This window comes from Lytechinus pictus, chromosome 7, assembly GCF_037042905.1.
Source record: "Lytechinus pictus isolate F3 Inbred chromosome 7, Lp3.0, whole genome shotgun sequence".
Classification (NCBI taxonomy): Eukaryota; Metazoa; Echinodermata; class Echinoidea; order Temnopleuroida; family Toxopneustidae; genus Lytechinus; species Lytechinus pictus.
The window spans coordinates 31,927,757-31,950,392 of record NC_087251.1 but is presented as its reverse complement, the minus strand read 5'-3'; the positions used below and the strand labels follow the sequence as shown (position 1 = coordinate 31,950,392).

The 22,636-nt window shown below is 35.7% G+C and overlaps 1 long non-coding RNA gene across 1 annotated transcript; it reads right to left on the bottom strand.

Moving 5' to 3' along the window:
- Positions 1 to 1,178: 1,178 nt before the first annotated feature.
- Positions 1,179 to 20,512, bottom strand: LOC129264548 (uncharacterized). Its single transcript, XR_008584866.2, has 6 exons — positions 20,328 to 20,512; positions 18,438 to 18,462; positions 12,194 to 12,247; positions 10,322 to 10,396; positions 4,715 to 4,811; positions 1,179 to 3,138 (listed from the first exon to the last, which is right to left on the bottom strand). It is a non-coding gene; the product is annotated as an uncharacterized LOC129264548 (long non-coding RNA).
- Between the last annotated feature and the right edge of the window lie 2,124 nt (positions 20,513 to 22,636).

Below are 22,636 nucleotides of genomic sequence, written 5' to 3'. Positions count from 1 at the left end.
ATAATTTTAATAAATCACAGAAGTTTCAACTTTTTGCGCACTATTTTCCTTGTAATGAAGTTCAATAATCTTAGGTTATCAATTGAATTAGAGCCGATGGGGTATTAGACATATCTGCATTTGATGAAACGTCCGCCCTTTGAAATTTCAGAGTTTTATTGCTCTGCGCGGGGAGGAATATCTTCCTCCCGGCATATACACTTCTTCTCCTCTGTTTTGCGAGTTAAAGATATGCACTGTCGCTAAATTGATTGTAATCAAATCCGATATTTTCAAGGGAAGTATTCAATATATCTTTGAGAATACCCTTTTCTCGGGACCCTTTTCATGGCAAAAAAAATGAAAAAACGCTTTAGCTTCCGCGCTGGGTTATTATGATTTTTAATTTCCTCCATTGTATTCCTTTTTGTGCGTTCACAATCACTTTTGAAAACAAGGTTCAAAATCACAATAAAGTCAACTGAATTGGAGCTGATATAGGTACTAGAGACAAGAGAGACGGCTCCTTTTCATTTTAATTTATGACACACCAAAAGCTTCGCGCTTCGCGCGGGAGGGGGAAACTCTCCCTCCCTGCACCCACCCCCTAGGGAGCGCGCTTCGCGCGCTCTGTAAGTGTTGGCACGCTTCGCGTGCATTTATACCGCCCCCTCCAAAATGAAATCCTGGCTACGCGGTTGCATCCAATCGACTTTATCTCTCACCCCCCCCCCCCTCCTCAGTTTTACACTTCAATCCTCCTTCTAATCATTTTAGTCAATCCTTTACCACTCCCATCCAATCTACTTTATCTATCCCCACCCATCTCCTCTGTTTAACACTTTAACCACCCCTCCCCCCCCCCCCCCATTTCTAATCTTTTAAGCCAATCCCTTACCACTCGCATCCAATCTTTCTCTTTCACCTGCCCTCTCTCCTCAGATTTACACTTAGGATCCCCTTCCGATCTTTTCAATTAATTCCTTTTAACTCCCATTCAATCTCCTTCCTATCTCACCCACCCCATCGCTCTCTCCTCATTTTTACACTTTGGTCTCTTTCCAATTGAGTCTTCTGCAACACAATGACAACCATACCAACAAATAAAATGCAGGCCTACATTGTCTCATGGTGCATAATACCCAGCATTCTCTTTAAAATCATAACACAATATAAACCATTCAGAAATGAATCAACAATTCTTGATGAGAATGATAAAACTATTTTAATCAGCTTCAAGAAAAAAGAAAAGAAAACAAGAAAAGTGAAAATAGGCACTTCATTAAACAAATCCCAACACCATGACATGTTATATGGTTCTGAAGAAAATCAAGATCATCAAGATTGGAAATGAATCTGCCAATATAATACACATTCTAAAATGATAATTGTTCATTGACAAGCTTAGGATACCTGTCAGAATAAATTGACAGACAAAACATGTTCATTGCGGAAATATCTTTGGCATGAAATATTAAGTATCTGAATAAATCTGGTACTTTGGTGTGTTTGAACTGAAATCGTCTAAAGTTGCTTCAGCCCATGCTAAACACAGTTGCTTTTCATTGGGATACATGAATCTGGTAATAGAGTTCTGTGTATACATGTTAATCAACTAATCTATTAAAGTTAATATAAATGTTAATTTGAACAAAATATTTCATTTGCAAAAAAATCATTATTCATGCATTACATGTAATGTACACATGATATCAGTACATACCATGGAATATGTGGATTTATATAAAATGCCTCTGACAGAATCATCAGCAAGCCATTGATGCCAGGCCAGTCCCACCTCAGATTAGCTAACCATAGGAAGGTTTGAGAGTTGCAATTATAATTTTTTTTTCTGAAATTCAAAGCACATTCCAAATGTCAATTGTAAAAAAAAAAGGTTAATCATATTTTCAGTCTTGGTGCATAGTCTATTTTCATGTTATCTTTAGTTTTATTTTTATGTATCATCACTCTGCTTGGTGAGGAATATAGTCGTAACATGAAGACCTCATAAAATCAATTATTGATTTTCTGTATTCCCCTAAAGTTAAAGGGGAATCCAACCCAAATAAAAACTTGTTTTTATAAGGAAAAGAAAAATCAGACAAGTTGAGAGGTGAAAGTTTGAACAATATTGGACAAACAACAAAAAAGTTATGAATTTTTAAAAGTTGTAAATATTGGTAATCACTATACCCATGGAGACTTCAAATTGGCCGCATATGGGATGTCATAGTGATGTAAGGCAAGGACTACCCTTCCATGTACTCCAATACATATTATGGCTAAAATGTCATTTTTCCCAAAAGTTTTATTTCAAATTATATTTTTGTTTCATGAGGACATAAAACAATATACTACCTGGGTTATATTTAGATTACTGCCCCAGGGGAATGGGTACTTAGGAGAAAACCACAAATCCCTGATAATAAAGTACATGGCCTATGGGAAAGTTGTCCTTGCCCCTTGTCATAATTTACTTACCCAGTTGCCAATTTGAAATCTACATAGTATTAGTGATCTCAATTTTAAAGCAGCTATAACTTTCTTATTACTTTCTTTCAAACTTTCACCATTCTGTTTAATTTATTTTTCTCCTTCCCAACACAATATTTTATGGCCAAGGCTGGATTCCCCTTTAAGGGTCAGGTACCATATTACTTCAATTATATATCTCAAAAGGGTCTGAGGCATATGAAACATACATGAATATGGTATCATGAGTATCACCAAGATCAAACAACTGCACTTTAATTACCCCCAAGTCAGGTTCTTGTGTTTTTTGCTTTAAAGTATTTCCATCCTGTGCAGTAACTTTCTGTGGTTGTAAATAATGAAAATGGAGAAAGCAAAATAAGAAACTTGCATAACATCATGGGGCCTTTTTCTTTATAAGTAACCCAATGTTAAAGAATAATGTTTTTTTTCTTAAAATAAACTCCCTTTTAACATGCTACCAATTACACCATATTAATTCTAGTCTACACTGCACAATACCACATCAAAGAAAATAATAATTGACACAGTCAAATCCTTCCATCTTGGACAGCCTGGTGTCTCCCTGTAGAGTCTCGAGAAATACCCGAATAGCCGGAACTACTTTTGGGGTGTTTCTGTCATGATAGGGATAGCCACAATGTCCAATGCGGAGCTGTTTAGCTGCAAAGGATAAGAACATTTATATACATTAGGTTTTTCCTTTCTTTTTTTTGCAAGTAATAAGTAATAACGCAGTAAGGATTCAGGAAAAAGCATAGTCAATACCTAAAACTACACACCAATTCAACTATCGACATATTCAGAAATTGCATTCCTGTCAAAACTCTACCGAAAAACGTTTTGCTGAAGACCTAGAATGCCATCCGTCTTCCAATAATAAAGGGTTACTGGTATTCTTGGCTTCAAATCTGCCAATACCTTTTCCTCAGAAATCTATTTCTCAATTTTTCTTGCACTGATTGTGATTGCTATTGCATATACATGCATTGTATGCGTTATGGTACTTTTTGTCACAGCACATCTAAAGACTTATCACTATTGTCATTATTATTATTACACAATACTTCTCGACTGTATACGGTGTCTTATACTGAACCTTGACCGTACAGATACAATGTAATATCATTGGAGGAACATTTTACTTTCAAATGAAATAGCTGATGCTAATCTGAAGTTGTTGATGTATTTGAAGGCATAAAGGCGACGCCCGGGGGGCCACTTCCATTGACGAGTGGATACCATGTGCGACCATGGGGTCTAAAAAAGCACCCTAAGCATGTATTTTCCATATTCCGAAAATGCACCCCTTAACAAGATTTGGCGTGTGAAACCCTACCCTTAACAAATATTGGAAACAAAACGATACTCTTGGCAAGTATTCCCTGAAATGAACCCCTAAACAAGTACAGGAATATTTTATTGTTATGTCACGGGTCCTTCGGTCGTTGGTTTTACCTTTACACATCATTTGGTTTAGTACGACCCCACCTTCCACACCTCGTGCAAATTGGACTCTAAACACGTAGTGTTGGGGCAAAAAGGACATCCTTTATAAAACATTTTAATTTTGTTTTATCATCCCCGCAAATTTGACCCTAAACTCGTAACTTTCCTAGCGATAAAGATACCCTTTTTTCATTATTTTTGTGTTTTTGACACCCTCATCAAGTTACGTACGTAAAGACATCCCTTTTACGTGTTTTTTTGGTCGCGCATGGTATCCACTCTTCAATGTAAGTGGCCCCCCCCCCTCCCCGGGAGGCGACCGCACACCTTACGATTTAGTCTGCGACTCAATTTTGTAATAAAATGTAGTAGAATTTGATGCTAATATTGAGACTTGGAATATCTTATTGTGTAATGTTCGAAATCATTGTACGAATACCTATGTTCAAATCTGTGACTATGATATCAACCTTCTTAGAATAAAAGCAAATTTAATATCTAGTCGTAATGACGTCATAGCAGTCATAAGATTGGCTAGGATTTGAAACTAATTTGACCTTTACTCGAAAATAAAGGCTTGCAATCTTCCAAAATGTTTATATTTATTATTAGTATTCTTTCAATTAATTTTAACCTCAAATAAAATGATATGTTCCATTCACATTTTCAGAAAATGAGCGAAATGCAATTTGTTCCAAAATCAGATCGCAAACAGTCGTAAGGTGTGCGGTGGCCTTAAGATTTACATGTCTGCAATACAGCTCTGACTGGTTTCCCCAAGAAGACATACCTGTGTTGCTGAATGTTGTCAAGAATCAAAGAGCTGCCTTGACGGCCTCAATGATCTTGTTCAGTTTCTGTTGATTATCAATATAGCCGTCTCCATTCTGTACGGTAATGAAAACACACACACAAAAAGGATGCTACTTGGAATTACAGCAACAGACAAATACTTAAAACTAAGAAATCATCTACCACGGGTCAATTAAAAAGAAGTTTTTATGCCTGAAAAAAAAATGGTTAAGAAGGAGAAATTCATACTTGTATCTGAAAGGTGGGATCCCAGTACAGACTTTCAAAGTTATCAAGAAAAAAAAAGTAAACCAGATTTATTGATTTGAAACAATTACTAGTAGAAAAGATATTGTAATTTAAAGGGTAGCAATATTTTTTTTAAACAGTTATATGTACATGTATGTATCTATTACATGAATACTCTAAGCCCGAAGGGGGGTGATCGGTTGAACCGTATCTCCTCCCAGGATCCGCCATGCCCGGGCTCCTAAATCGCACCGCGTGTCGGGCCTGCCACTCTTCACGGACTCGCCGCACTCCCAGCCCATCACGACCTCGCACGACAAAGTCGATGACCGATTCTTCCACCGAAAATCCCCGTAGACTTGCGTGTTGTAGCCCGACATTCGACCATTACAGACGACAGACGCGTCACGTGGGTCGTCCCGCTCCAAACGCTGCGTTCTGATTGGTCAACAGCGGCGCACAGACTTACACCATTTCATATAGCATTAAAAACCCGGAAGTAGTATGAAAGCAATCTGTGGCAACTTACGTAAGCACAATGTTTTGACGAGTGCAGGGACCCTGGATCAAACCCGCCGGGATGTGTTTTTTTTTTTCGGGGGATGATGTGGATATATTTTTGCTTTTTGTTAAATCATATTCCTTCCCCGTTCCTACCCAGCTTTATTCTCTTTTTACTTTCATGTCAATTTCTATTTAGGCCTGTATTATTAAATCATGGAGCTATTAAAAACTATGATTAAATCTTACTTCTTCTTAATCACTTTTGATTTTCAAGTTCTTGATTACACTTATTTGGGCAGGGGTGGGTAGGGAAGTGAGTTAAAGGTCAAGTGCACATCAACAAAAAATCTTTGAATTAATACAGAAATTTCCCTTTTTTAACACAAAACAGTTATATACACAAAACAATGGTATGCAAATACAGTTGATTATGTCACTCACATCACATTACTTTCTAAATTTTGGTTGCATTTTATTATATCAATTTTAGCAAATTTGATATAAAAACTCTTCATCGAATCACAATATGTTACATTCATGGAAACTACGAATGTTAATGGACGAATTAAAATCCCTCTCAAAATTTGTTAAAGAAAATGAGAAAAAATAAAATATACATGTCATGTACATGTATCAAACAAAAAAAATACACAAGAAATTAGAGTGTGTGTGTGACATAATCGGTTCTGTAATTTGCACATTGACCAAGATGAGCATATAATTGTTTTGTAAAATTAGGCAAATTTCTCAATGTCAAAATAGTAATTTTTAAAATTTTGAATCATAGTTTTTATGAAATTTTCTGCAATACTTTATTTTTCCTTAAATTCAAATTAATTTTTTGGTCGGGTGGACTTCTCCTTTACTCTTTGCATGCAATGTAGGGAATGCACATATGCAAATCAGTAATTAGCCACATGTTCATTTTCCTTTCATCCAGGCCACTCCCTCACATCCACCAGGTTTACAGTCTTATAACAACAAGTGGAATGCCTCTGGCCGTCTCACCTGCATCACGCGATTCAATATAGCAGCAGTGCTGATTTTGAAAACTACTATAACTCGCACAAGATGTTCAGTGATACTTGGTTACTCTTATTTCCACGTTTTATGAACTAGACCAATACACTTATAGAGATATGATGGCAATTCAACAAATACCCCCAACGTGGCCAAAGTTCTTTGACCTTACATGACCTTTGACCTTGATCATGTGACCTGAAACTCGCACAGGATGTTCAGTGATACTTGATTACTATAATGTCCAAGTTTTATGAACTAGACCAACACACTTTCAAATTTATGGCTGTAATTCAACAAATACCCCAATTTGGCCAAAGTTCATTGACCCTAAATGACCTTTGACCTTGATCATGTGACCTGAAACTTGCACAGGATGTTCAGTAATACTTGATTACTATTATGTCCAAGTTTGATGAATCAGATCCATAAACTTTCAAAGTTATGATGGTAATTCAACAGATACCCCCAATTCGGCCAAAGTTCATTGACCCTAAATGACCTTTGACCTTGGTCATGTGACGTGAAACTCATGCAGGATGTTCAGTGATACTTGATTAACCTTATGTATAAGTTTCATGAACTAGGTCCATATATTTTCTAAGTTATGATGACATTTCAAAAACTTAACCTTAGGTTAAGATTTTGATGTTGATTCCCCCAACATGGTCTAAGTTCATTGACCCTAAATGACCTTTGACCTTGGTCATGTGACATGAAACTCAGGCAGGATGTTCAGTAATACTTGATTAACCTTATGGCCAAGTTTCATGAACTAGGTCCATATACTTTCTAAGTTATGCTGTCATTTCAAAAACTTAACCTCAGGTTAAGATTTGGTGTTGACGCCGCCGTCGCCGTCGCCGCCGCCGCCGCCGTCGCCGCCGCCGCCGCCGCCGCCGTCGCCGTCGCCGTCGGAAAAGCGGCGCCTATAGTCTCACTCTGCTATGCAGGTGAGACAAAAATGATGAATTAATTAGAATACCATCACACCATAGCTCCATGATCACACAACATTCACACAGTGCTTCACAACAAATATTTCACTTTTGTTCATGCAATAAATTACTGTGGAAAACAAAAACAAGGCGTACCCACATTCGAATACCGTTTAAAAGGACAAATATATAAAACATGGCGAGATCTTTGATTTGAATCATGTGTAGAATTTAAAGTGAACGTGAAATGAGATTTTGGCATTCTGTCACAACTGAAATGCACTTTCGCACCGGGCGATTTTCGCCAATTAATTTTGGCACAATATAATAATTTTATTCCCAAATGTCTAATCAATCCATAACCTGAATTTCAGCAGATCTCGACGCCTTCGTTTGAATTCTCAGTTGGACTTCGCCTTCGCCGTAGTTGCGATATGGACTAAAGTTAGCGATCATAATAATGTGAACCTGCCTCAGGAAGGATGGGGCAGTTTACGCTGCGGCGCCTGTGTGTCCGCGCGGCAGGTTCACATCATTATGATAGCTAACTTCAGTCCATATCGCAACTACGGCTTCTTTGTTTTTTCCCAATTGCTTTCATACTTTTTTCTTTTTATTTTACATTTTTTCCCTTTGACTCCTTTCACTTTGTTCTTTCTTTTTCCCTTTTATTTATCGTTTCTTTACCTTTCAATTCTTCTTCTTTCTTTTCTTTCGTCCTTCCTTTCCTTTATACTTCCTTATTATTTTCTTTCTTTAATCCTTTTTTTTAGTGATAAAGGGGACCAAAAAATAATAATAAATAAAAAAAAATAAACTTGCGTCTTTTAAAAATGTTTTCTTCCTTCTTTACTTTTTGGGACCAATGGAAATTAAAAAACAGTAAAAAAAAAAAAATAATAATAATAATAAAAGGCGGGGGCGATAAAATGAATTTCAATTAATGCAATGAAATACGTTGAACAAGTAAATAAAATTTTTTAAACTTCCCTTTTTATAGTTAAAATAAGGGGCAATATTTTTAAACCCCACTTTAACTAAATATCATATTCATCCAACTTCAATAGCATTTTAATTCTCTTATCTGTATTTCTTTTATTAACCGAAATCCTAGACTCTTTATCACTTTTTACTTTCTCACTATTACCTTTAATCAATCATATATTTTTCAAAACAAATTACGACTTCAAATAAAAACCTAACTTTCACATTCCTTTCAAACCACAACCTTCTCTTAACAAATTCAAATGTTTATTTCTTTCCCTATCTTGAATAAACATGTCAATCTACAACAAATTCTATTTAACTTAATCACACCCCCAAAACCCGTGGAATTTCCACGGGCTCTGCTAGTATCTTCATGAATATGCAATGCATCGGCAGATGATTTACATGAAATGATATTTCATATCTTCATACATGTGGGTATAATTTGTCTTCTATCCCTAGTAAAAACAAGTGGAACGCCTCTGGCAGTCTCGCCTGCATTACAGGATTTGATATACCAGCAGTGCTGACTTTGAAAACAGCTATTAAATAATTATTCATAAAAGAAAACACTCATATGATAATAAAATACTATGTCCATTTACCCAACATGACCTTTGAACATGATCATGTGACCTCAGACATGTGCAAAACAACTTGATTACCCTTATGTCTATGTTTCATGAACTACATGTGTAGATCCATAAACTTTCTAAGTTATGATGCCAATTCAACAAATTCCCCTAACATGGCCAAAGTTCATTGACCCTAAATGACCTTTGATTTTGGTCATGTGACCTGAAACAAGCACAATATATTCAGGGATACATGGTTACTCTTATGTCCCCAGTTTCTATGAACTAGATCTATAAATTTTTTAAGTTATGACAATTTCACAAATACCCCGAACATTATCAAAGTTCGTTGACCCTAAATAACCTTTGACCTTAGTCATGTGACCTGAAACTTAGGCAGGATCTTCAATGATACACTATCATCCTTATGTCCAAGTTTAATGAACTAGGTCCATATACTTTCGAAGTTATGACATTTCAAAAACTTAACCTTGGTTAAGATTTTTATATTGATTTCCCCAACATGCTCTAAGTTCATTGATCCTAAATGACCTTTGACCTTGGTCATGTGACCTGAAACTCAGGCAGGATTTTCAGTAATACTTGATGACCCTTATGTATAAGTTTCATGAACTAGGTCCATATACTTTGTAAGTTATGATGACATTTCAAAAACTTAACCTTGGTTCAGATTTCAATGTTGACGCCGCCGTCGGAAAAGCGGCGCCTATAGTCTCGCTCTGCTATGCAGGCGAGACAAAAATCAGCTGCAGCTGTGATTACATTACACATTAAATCAATAGTCTATTGAACTATATTTATTCTTGGGAAAACAAAATGTACATAAATATGATTTCATAATCCATACAATCAAATACAAAGAATAAGTGGGGATATGACACCATAAGCGTGCTCACTGCATATTCATGAAGACATGTATGGAACTGTTTTATCAAATTGAGGCAAAACTTTTAAAAGTAATAAACTTTGTTATTCCTTTTCCATTTTTCCTTAAAAATTTCTGTGATTTATTTGTCTAATTTTATTTAACCTGTTCAAATCATAATATCTTCAGCCTGAAGTATCCCTTTAACATTTTTAAGAAGTAGAGTTTTACATTGAATAGTTAGAGTATGATTTCAGAATCTGCTTTCTTCTCATCCATATTATCTCTCTCTTTATTGGTTTATTTTTGCCAACTACTCCTTTGTCCCCATCCAATGAGCTGAGACTACTAAAGTCATACACACTCACACACACACCGGGCATATTTTACTTGCATGTTTACTTGTCCCAATAAATTCAACATTATACAAAATCACTTGATTTTACCTTTTTAGAATGAACAAGACTTCCATTGACCTCAACCTCCAGATATCCAGTGACTTCTGGAGTTGATACACCGGTCTGTAATAGACACAACAGATAATCAATGTAAATTTAAACAAGTGTCGCTAAGGCGAGCACATATTACGCCCGCCTTAACGCTGAAAATGGAGTTATTGGTCCAGCAAGGAAAGTGGAAGGTAGCGACTTCACCTTTGACCTTCTGACCTTATAATAGATAGAATTCCTGGGATCCATGCTAGTATCATACACACCAAATTATATGAGCCTAGGTTAAAGGAAACCAAAACCCAAGAAGAGAAGCAATCTTATTGGAAAGAGTAAAATGAGAGGAACAATTTTAAAAAAGTTTCATCAAAATCGGTTATAAAATAAGCAGGTTATGGACGTTTGAAAAGTCTTGTTGTACTTTCTATGGGGATCCTCAAATTGGCAAACGTGCTTCAAAATGGCTGATTTTGTGGACAACTCTCCATTTATTTTATCAACAAATATTTAGATTTTCCTCATTATCTTTCAAATTGCATCTTGCCTCCTGAGCACAACATATGTCATGGGAAAATATAATTCACATCACATATGTCAAGGTCAGGAGGAGATAATGTGAAATATGTAAAATAAAGGGGAAAATCTGAAAATTTGTGTACAAACAAATGGAGAGTTGTCCACAAAATCAGCCATTTTGAAGCACGTTTGCCAATTTGAGGATCCCCATAGAAAGTACAAGACTTTTTAAGCGTCCATAACTTGCTTATTTCATAACCGATTTTGATGAAACTTTTTTAAATTATTCCTCTCATTTTACTCTTTCCAATAAGTTTGCTTCTCTTCTTGAGTTTTGGTTTCCTTTAAGTTAAACTGAAGTTATTGTGTTTACAAGGAAAAGTTAACAGACGGACGGACAGACAGACGGACATCGAGCATGAAGCCATAATATGTCCCGTCTAGGACAGGCGTATAAACCCTCTAGGATAACCATCTCCCCATACATCAACCACAGGACATCTCCCCCTAGGACATCCAGCCCCAAATATCTACCACCGACCATCTAAACTACCCCCAGACAATATTGTCCTAGGACAACCATTCCTGGACAACTTCTCTAGACAAGCGTACCTCTACAACATCCATTGCTGGAAAACAAAAACCCCAGAGAACTGAAGGCTAAGGCAATTATCATAGGGGGTGTCAGAATTTTGAAAAACTGGACCTTAACTCTTCTATAGGAGCAATGCCACCTTACATGGAGATCAGAGATTGGCCTTTATATAGAGATCAATGAGGTTAAAAAATGTAGTTAGGTTTTAAACCCTTTTTGGTGCAAGGGTGATTGACAATGGAAACTTATGGGGGAAGTTCTCATGGAGAAGCTGTATGGGGTATTTGTCTGGGGATAGTTGTCCGGGGATAATTTTTCCTGGTGTTTTCTGGGGGTAGATATCCGGGGTTGAATATCTAGGGGTAGATGTCCGTGGGTGGATGTACTATTGTCTCGGCGGGTATATGTACCGAGTGATTACCCTTGAAAATGGTTGTCCTAAGGGGTACTTATTCTATAGGAAAGTTCTTCTAAGGGTAGATGTCTGGGGTGAATTCCTGGGGGGGGGGGTAGAGTGGGGTGAAAGTCATCAAGGTTCTGAGGGCGTAGATCTCCTACAAGGTGGTCATCCTATGTGGCAGTTATCCTAAAGGGTTGGTTGTCCTAAGGGTTACTCTTCAAAGAGCATACAGTAGTTCCCCTTGGGGATGTTGTCTGGAAGGTGGATGTCTAGGGAGTAGCTGTCCTAGAATATTGTACATCAACTGCAACATAGGACTCAGAAATCTTCCTCCATTGATCACAAACAGTAAACTCACCATCTCAACGTCGGAGCCAAACTCCTCCTCAAGATCAGCTTTCAGTCGCTGATACTGTAGATATTTTCAGAAAGAGAGAAAAAAAAATTAATCAAAAACATTTCAATATATTTAGAAAATTTCAGTCAAACCATGGAGGTAACAAGAGTGTCGCTAGGGCGAGCACATAATACGCCCACCTGTAACACGGAAAATGGAGTTTGGTCAAGCAAGAAAAGTGAAAAGTCAAAGGTGGCAACTTAACCTTTGACCTTTTGACCTAAAAATCAATAGGCTTCCTGGGATCCATGCTTGTATCATACAAACCAAATTACATGAGCCTCGGTTAAGTTAAACTAAAGTTATCGTGTTTACAAGGACTTCAGAAGGGCAAGATGAAAACATGTCACTGTGACAGACGGAAGGACACAAAATGTGATACCATAATAAGTTCCGTCATCTAGGACAAGCATATAGAAATAGATGGTCAAACATATTCAAATTAAATTGATATGTGAGATTACACAGTGCTTCAACTTGAACCTGCATTAAAAAATTGAATACATACATACAGTAGGCCTAAATTGTAGAGAAGTGGGAAGCAATTCACACCATTGTTTACTTTGTGACATTTTTTAAAATTCTTTTTTATCATACATTGTAATAATCCAAGGCCATGAAATGGAAATATTCTGGATGCCCTTTTGAGTGGCTTTGATGAACCTCCCCTACTCTTTGGAAAATTTCAGTGTCCTTTTTTTCTCTCCCTATTTGTGCTGTATTAAGAAATAAGCTCCATTTAGCAAAATGACCTTGCTCTAGAATTGAATATAAAGTGATCCATGTAAATACACATGCAAGCATATACATATATATATTGACAAACAAGCTTCAAGGAAGAAGGTAATGAATGAAAATTTACTTATGAAATTTTGAGTTATGACAAAATATCACTTTACAACAAGCTTTTGATTAGAAGATGAAAATAAAATAGATATGCCAAAATTAAAGAATAAAATGATTAATGATCTACTTAATTACAAAAACTGAAGTTTGACAGCAAATGACCTTTTGCCTAAATTTGACCTACAGTATTAATACAAAACAATCAGTGAAAGTTGATTATCTTTATGTCCAATTTTCAAGAAATAGATCGTAATAAAGATCCTAATAGATACTGAGTTACATTCACTAAGATTTAATTTTGATGATATCAGAAAAAATGGAACAAAGATCTCACTTTTGCTTAGTCCACGTGCTGGACGATTTTTATTGATTGGGCAAATCCTATCGGATCGGACCGTACCCGCGCGCGCACACATAACCAACACGCACACGCCCTCCACTGATCACTTACCCCCAGTGATTCACCTAACCCACTGATTCACTTTCCCCGAAAAAAAAGAAAGTTTCATGTGATTATTCAGTGGGTGTGTGTATGCGTGTTATGGGGATGTAGTGTGTTATGTGTTTGGTAGTCGTATCGTACAAAATAACAACAGTCCAGGAGGTGGACTAACTTCTGCTATACAGGCGAGACAAATATTAAACAAACTAGTACCAGTACATGTCAATTATACACACTGGGATAATAAACTTGAGTTTGAAGAACACCAATTTAAAATGGGTTCGAACAGCAAAAGGAATGAAATTTGAAAGCAATCGATAAAAGCAACAAGTATTAATTAGTAGTTTCAATCTGATCTTTATAATTGTCAATTTCAATAAAAGTCATTGTTGTTGTTTGAAGGGATCAGACCCCCCCCCCTAATAAATGAATAAATCATATAAAACAAATGAATAAATGACACACAAAACTTGAGGTGCAATTTGGAAAAGTATATTTCATTCAATAGGTGGACTATAGTACTATACATTGTCAATGACTATTCATAGCATGTTTTCACAAATATCTGTCTGAATGCACCTCATTTATTTAGTAATTTTGCTGGCACCCTTATCCTTTAAGATATATTGTTTGATAGGTGAAAGGAATACCCCTTTCTCTTAACACAGATCAGTTGTTATCCCTTCTTCCCTACTTTTTCTGAGTACATAGACACTTGAATTATTGCTATTAAGGCATACACTAACATTACAAAGGTCTTATTTTAAAAAAATACTGAACTTTGATTCATGTTGTATTTGATATTTTTCATATGGATCAAAAAGCACCCATGAGAAACAAAAAAATGCGCAGACACTTTCAAGATATCTGTGACTGATATATCATAATTTACTGAATAATATGGGGAGATTATAAACACATTATAGTACATGATATTAAATTCATGACCCGTTTCTGGTCACTAAACATTTCACTTAAATCTTTAAAGCATCAAATAATTTTTGTCCCCTTATTTTTTGGGGGGGGCATGATAAAATGTAGATGTACCTATTACACTTCTTCTGTACAAAAGCACAGGTCTTGGAATCTGAAAATTGGAGTAGCATCCCTACACACACAAAGTGTTTTATGTCTTTGTTTGTAATCCTTCAGAATTTATGGAATAATACCCAGGTCACACACACTACTTTTATTGTTCCATAGAGGTCAAAGTACATTAAAAAACAAAGATGATATTTTTGCTTCATCATTGTAATGACTAATGAAATCATACATGAAAAGGATAATTGTAGTAAGACTCAGAGCTAGGCTATATCTGAAGTTAGTCTTAGACATTTAGAATGAGTACATTATGCTTAGAATGGAGACCCAAGTTTTCTGTGTTTTTTTCTTCTACATTTCTAAAAGAAAAATGTAATGTTTTTGACAGTGTTCATTGGACATTCTAAACCCAACATTCTGTGTTCAGTGAGATGTAGGCCTCCAAACCATACTCACACATGTATTTAAATACGATAAAGATAAATACCATAGCAAAAAAATTGGGACAGACAAAAGATACAGGTGACAAATAGAACCTTGCAGCTCAGATCTTTTTAAGTCAAATACCTTATCTTTTAAATTATTTGTGGGGTTGTACCTCAACATTCAACCCCTGCACCTGGCAAATACATGTAACTGAAGGTAAGGAACACAAAGGTCTTTTTTTCTTCTGCAATTCAGCAAATCTGAATTAAAGCCTACTTATAAAATGTAGATATAGCTATTACACTTCTTCTCTACAAAAGCACAGGTCTTGGAATCTGAAAGTTGGAGGAGCATCCCTACACACATGTTTTATGTCTTTGTAATCCTTAGAATTTATGGAGTAATACCTAGGTCACAAGCACTACTTTTATTGATCCATAGAGGTCAAAGTACATTAAAAAACAAAGGTGATATTTTTGCTTCATCATTGTAATGAAATCATACACAAAAATTTGTAGTAAGACTAAGAGCTATATCTGAAGTAAGAGTCTTAGACATAGTGAGAATGAGTAGATTATGCTTAGAATAGACACCAAAATTTTCTGTCTTTTTTCTTCTACCTATCTAAAAGAAAAATGTAATGTTTCTGTCAGTGTTCATTAAACATTCTACACCTCACATTCTGTGTTTAGTGAGATGTAGGCCTCCAAACCATACTTTTTCAAATACGATAAAGATAAATACCATAGCAAAAATATTGGGACAGACAAAACCTATCACAGACACAGATGACAAATGGAACCTTGCAGCTCAGATCTTTTTTACAGAGGAGCATCCCTACACACATGTTTTATGTCTTTGTAATCCTTAGAATTTATGGAGTAATACCTAGGTCACAAGCACTACTTTTATTGATCCATAGAGGTCAAAGTACATTAAAAAACAAAGATGAGATATTTGCTCTGCCATTGTAATGAAATCATACATGTAAAGGATAATTGTAATTAGAGCTATATCTGGGCTTAGAGTTTTGGACATTCAGAATGAGTAGCCTATATTATGCTTAGAATGGAGACCCAAGTTTTCTGTTTTCTTTTTTTCTACTTTTCTAAAAGAAAAATGTAATGTTTTTGTCATTCTAAACCTCACATTCTGTGTTCAGTGAGATATAGGCCTCCAAACCATACTGTCTTAATAGCGAAAATATTGGGATCATGAAGTTTCAAAGCAGATAAAGAATTTTTTAAAGGCCTAAACATTCAAGATTTTCTTGAAATAAATCATCCAAAATCACAATACTAGTATATACAAGTGATTAACAGGATTAAAACATATAAACCCATGGAACATAAAAAAAATAAAAGAATAAAGGCAGATTGGGGCAAGATCTATATTCAAACAACAAGAGCAACACAGCAAACAGATTTGATGGGCAGATTTTTTTTTCAAAACAATATTTCTTTGCTTTTCATTATTTCAATGTATGAAGGGGGCCATGTCTGCGCGCTTAACTATTGAAGTTAAGATTTAACATGAATTTCTTTTTATTTCCCAAAAATTTTCAGTTGATAATGTTCATATTCTTAATTCTTAACCCTAAATCTCCCGGGGTATTTTGATTCTTGTAATTCCCGGGGGGGGGGGGGGGGGGGGCATTATGACCCCCCCTTAAGATCTCAGCCGCGGATTGCGCGATCACAACGAAAATTTGCATGATGGTAGAGAATGACGTAATCTACGCAGTTGCATTGGTAAATTTCACTGAATTCATATATTTTTATTTTATATGAATTAATTATGCTAATTTATTCATGAAATCATACTTTTTGCTCTGATTCACTAAATAAAGCTCCTAGAATGCTATTTTTTGGTGAAAATATTCTTTAGAGCATTCCTAACAATTGTGAATAGAAAAATTCTGGTACCAAGACCAATTTCTTATGTATTTTATTGTTTTTTTTAATTTCTAATGTATTTCTTTGTTTTTTACTTTATGTTTTTTTATTGTTTTTACGGTGGAAATCGTTCCAGACTTAATTCTGATCATAAACAAGGCAAAATTAATTAAGTTTAATCAGTAAAAGTAGAAATAATTATACATTTGTGAATTTTGGCTAAATACATTTGTGAATTTTGGCTAAATACACAATTTGCATTGGATTTGTAGATGAAATCACGTTTATGAGCAATTTTGGGTCTGACATGCTTACATAATGTTGTGTAATGTCGTAACCGCGTACCCGGGCGTCACAAATTTGGTCTAAAAAATTTGCGCGAGACTTGAAAGTAAAAAGTCAGTGAGCGGCCAGCCGGCCAGGTCAAAAAATTTTGCGCAGCAGATATATCGCGAAAATTATCGAGGGGGGGGGGCATTATGGCCCCCCCCCCCCCCGGAGAATTAGGGTTAACGGACAAGTACTGTCTGTTCACCCCAACAAAAAGTTGATTTGAATAAAAAGAGAAAACACAACACTGAAAATTTCATCAAAATAGGATGTAAAATGAGAAAGTTATGACATTTTAAGTTTCGCTTAATTTCACAAAACAGTTATATGCACATCCCGGTCGGTATGCAAATGACGGAACTGATAACATCACTCACTCACTCTTTCATTTGTATTTTATTGTATGAAATATGAAATATTCTAATTTTCTCCTCATTTCCCCCTGAACATGTGGAACTACCATTGTTTAACATTTTATGGTTCAGTCAAGTTGGTCCTCATTCTCAAATCCGTAAAAATTGAAATATTGTGTAATTCAAACAATAAAAAAACAAAAGAAATAGTGAGTGAGGGACTTCATTGATTCTCTCATTTGCATGCGACTAAATTGTGTATATAACTATGTTGTGAAAAATAAGTGAAACTTCAAAATGTCATAACTTTATTTTACATCCGATTTTGATGAAATTTTCAGCATTATGCTTGTCTGATTTTTCTCTATTGATTTAAATCAACATTTTTCTGAAGTGGACTTAACCTTTATTAGTAAGTGTGCCAAAAATCTCATAAAAATTTGAAAGAAATGTGATTTTCTTGGAAAAAAAGACCTTGGCCAGTCATTTTCAGATTGAACAAAAAATGGTGCCCCATGTCTGGGCACCCATTCACTTTTAATACACATGATATGGGGATTTTGATGAGAAAGGCTACATTTTGAGGCTGTAACATGAAATGCCCGAAATTCACTATTATTCCACCATTTTGAGTCAGATTTTTTAATGAATATCTTCTATGTATTGAATGTGTAAATTCTGTGGTCGCTGCGTATCTTCTATTGCTAAAATCGCGCAGACAAGGGGCACCTAACCTTACCATACTTTTTGAACTTCAGACTTTTTTGTCAGGAAATTATGTTTCCTGAAAATTGTGTAAATTTTGTGTTCTGCTTACTTTCAACTGAAGATTCTATAAACACTTTTTACATTTCAGTATTAATGGTACTTACCTTGGGCCTGTACCCTCATCCACCACTGCAAAAGAAAATTAGAGAAATATTATAATTAACATCATGAGACATAAATACACGGATTAGAATCTAGAGTCTACATGTACTTTCTTTACTTTCTTAGGTTATTTGACTGTTTTTTTTTACAATACTGTTTTGAACATGATTTAAAATTTTGCAATACAAACTGATTATTTTATTGACTTTATTTGGCAAGTCACCACAACATATACAGTAGCATTAAAATAACAGGCTTGCACAGGGTGAGAATGACCCACGAAAGCTGGAAAGCTTATTTCCAGTGGTGTCCTTAACATGTATACAATGTCGATAGTAAAAGGTAAAATTATACTATTTAAACAAAGAAAACAAATACAAAATCAGAATTTACTAGACCCCTATTACTTATTAGCAATAAATAAGATAGGCTCCTCAAAACATTTTAATAACATGTTCCGAATCATCGCGCATGCTTGCGACTTCTACTACGTTTTAATTGCACTTGCGACTTTAAGATGATGCATCGTACGAGATCAAGAGATTATTCCAATAATTATAAATCGCTAGCACCTAAAAATACTTATAAAAGATGTCCCGCCGATCGTTCATTGACCCGTGATCGATGAGAATTATTTAATTATCCGATTTACAACATTAAATCAATTTTTCAAGTTTAATTATATGCTTGACAGGACAAACGGGAAGGGATTCATGTCTTTCAATGGCAATGGTGTATTGAGTCAATTTTGAAGGAGCTAGATATGGCAGATCGGGTAAAATGTATTAAAAAGTTGTGAGCGAGCGAAGCGAGCACGCAAATATTCCCACTTTTTATTACAATATCAAATTTTGTGATAGATTTTGACATATTCAGAAAATAATATCATATTTTACACTTGTTCTTTTGTATTTTATTATATGAAATGAGGTTTATTCAAATTTTTTCCTCCAAGAAGTAGAAAAATTGGAATGACAACTGAATTAGTGCATTAGATATTTATTGCTGCAACTTATTTCATTATAAGGGAGACATATTTTTCACACAAGTATGAAATAATGAAAAAATAATGATTTTATGTAATAACATAAGAAAACGGAAAGTAGAGATGTGACATCATCAGCCCACCTAATGAATATTCATGACGACTGTTTTCACAAAATATTGCTCAACTTTAAACTTCAATAACTTTATAATTTGTTATCCGATTTTGATGAAATTTTCGGCATTTTGCTCAGTCAATTCTACTCTATTTATTAAGCTATAAATACTTTCAGCCCGGACCATCCCTTTAAGTTCAATGTACTATACAGTCTCACTAGCAAAAAAGTAGCAGCTCATTTGACTCTCTAATCATTCTTCTGAGAAGGATAAATAGATCTAAGATGAGTGTCTTCAGACTTCACCATTAAAGACTGAAGTGAGACTTATATTTTATAAAATAACACACAGTAAACATTAGAAACACACCATGACATGTGAACAAATTTTGACGTTTGGCTTCTCATAAATAATTTTACTTTTAGTTTTAACTGTTTTACTTTTAGCAACATAGACATAGTAAAAGAACTATGAGTCAAGACTTAACAATAACAATAGGTTTCTACTTGAGTATTTCGTTAACATGCTACACGTTGCCTTTGGTTAAACCATGAACTTTCTTCAGCCCAACTTTCCTGCCACCACTGCACTGGCACTGCACCGTGTATACGGTCGGCATTTGGTGCATGCCATGCATCATATGGTGTCGAAGACGTAGGCCTACCGCCGGCGGTATTTTATATTTACCGTATAACATCGTGGTAATCATCAGCACAGTGCCACAGAACTGCTTAGTTTCTGGCCGAGTGAGATGTATAAAGTGATTAATATATGAAATTCTACATTCTTACCAATAAATTACGTTCACTTTGACAACCATGGCTGTTGAGTTTTGACTACTAAAACGCCTCAAATGACTGACAACCTGCCCACTTTGAAAGCGCCCAAGAAGTTGGCGTACAAACATCTATGAAATATTGAACAGAATAAATACGATAATTGTGTGATCTAGAGATCCTGTGCATACCTGTAACGCATGCGCGAGCTGCATGCTTTATTGTGGATAGCCAATTAGCCCAAAGTTTTTGCTCTGTGTTTATTGATGCTGCAAGTAAATAAAAGAACCATTGCGTCGTTTATTGCATGGACCAATAGCCTAGGTCCATATGCTATACAAATATTTTCATCCAAAGAATGGTTCTCGCATATTTAGGCCAAAATACTTTTAAATGGTCACTTTGTGGGAGCTATAGGGCTGGTCCGAGGGCTGGTCCCCGGAGGGGGGGGGGGGGGGGGGGGGGGCACTCAAATTATATTTTTTGATGGCCGGCCGGGGCCGGTGCCGATCGATCACGATCAACAGAGGCGTCGATCCTGGGGGCCGCGGGGAGCGCGGCAGGCGGCGATCACCCCACCAACGAAAATATTAATTGGGGGCAATCATAGCGTTTTGCCCCCAATTGTGCAAAAGTGCAAAAAGAACGAAAACTATATATGCAGAAATTGGCAAATTAACCAAATTTTTATACAGTATAAAATTTGGTTTTTACATCTATATATATAGTATGTATATATACAAAATTATGGTTTTCCGCGCGCTCCGCGCGGGAGTCCATCTATCATTGGAACTTTTGTTGAGGTACATTTATATGCAGGAATTTCAATAGGCATTCTTTTTTGCTAATGAATAAACAAGAAAATGGCAAACGCTTTTTTTATAGGCGGATCATGGTGAGCTATAAGTTGATTTTGAAAACTATACTTAAAATTCCCCTTTTCATGACAGTTTTATGGTTTTATCATTAATTTCGGCTAGCAATTATTCGTGATCGCACTGTTAGAAAATACATGTGACCAATATACATGCATGCATCCTTTTCAAAGTGCTGATCGAAAGTGTCCATATTTTCAGGTCTTAATATCAACAAAGTTCGCGCTCTCATAAGGCTTATATATTCTCAAAGTCTTATGTATTTTCTCAAATAAATGTTCATGAGGAGAAATAGCTCACTTCATGATCTAATTAATTTCTATGAAAATTTCATGGGTCGCGCTTCGGTGGTTTTGAATACACACTCTGTTACGTGAACAGTGGTGAATTTGAGCCCATTCCAAGTTTGCAGCATTGATGCATTTCTGCATTGTCAATGGCATACTGTTAACCCCCATTTTTACATCCTGCGGATCGATCTGAGCAGAGACATTTCCCTAATCATATACAGGCTCGTCAAATCATAAACTTGGGCATGTACTTTCAGAAGGACAAGAAACTTTAAAAAATTAAGTTTGTTGATTGATAAAGGGAATCAGCTGTGCACCAACTTGAATGAAAATGTGACTGATGGATGAGTAAAATAAACTGAAAAATAAAGGGGAATCCACAAGTTGATCACCCTTTATTGCGAGCTACTTTACCAGAGAAACACTTGACTTTTTTTCTTTTAAAAGGTTACATTGAATTAACTTGACCTCAGTAGCTTGTAACAAAAAAAAGTAATGAAAACAAAAATGCAGTACATGTATTGTTGGAATTAGGCATGAAACAGACATGAACTGTTGTCGATCTCAATCACTGTGCATCCCCATTATCAAACATGAAATGATCTGTCAAATACTGTTTTTGCCCTTCGTATCTGAACATGCTATATAGGTTGTAATTTGATGAGCCTGCATGGTTAGATCATGGAGATTTCCCTGGGCAGATCAGGTAATTTCCTTGGTCAAAATGGTCAAAGGGGATTGATATGCTGGAAAGTGCAGAACACACAGCAGTGCTGCATGCATGCAAACTTGGAATGGGCTGCAAAGCACCACTGTTACAAACAGACTGTGTATTCAAAACCACTGAAGCGAGACCAATGAAATTTTCGTAGAAGTTAGTACATGAGATAAGCTTCCTAGTTATATACATTTCGTTGAGATTTATTTTTATTTTTGAAAGTACTTTATATAGCCGCATATCAGAGGGACGTTTTTTTTTGGAACGCGCTGTATAGGAAAATTATCAATTACCCATAATAATAATGATAATAATTGGCATTTATATAGCGCTTTATCAATCTACGACTGTTCAAAGCGCTTCACAATTATTATTACCCGGTCACTGCATATATGCATGCATTCATAGCATATTTCAAGCTAAACCAACCACAATAATGGT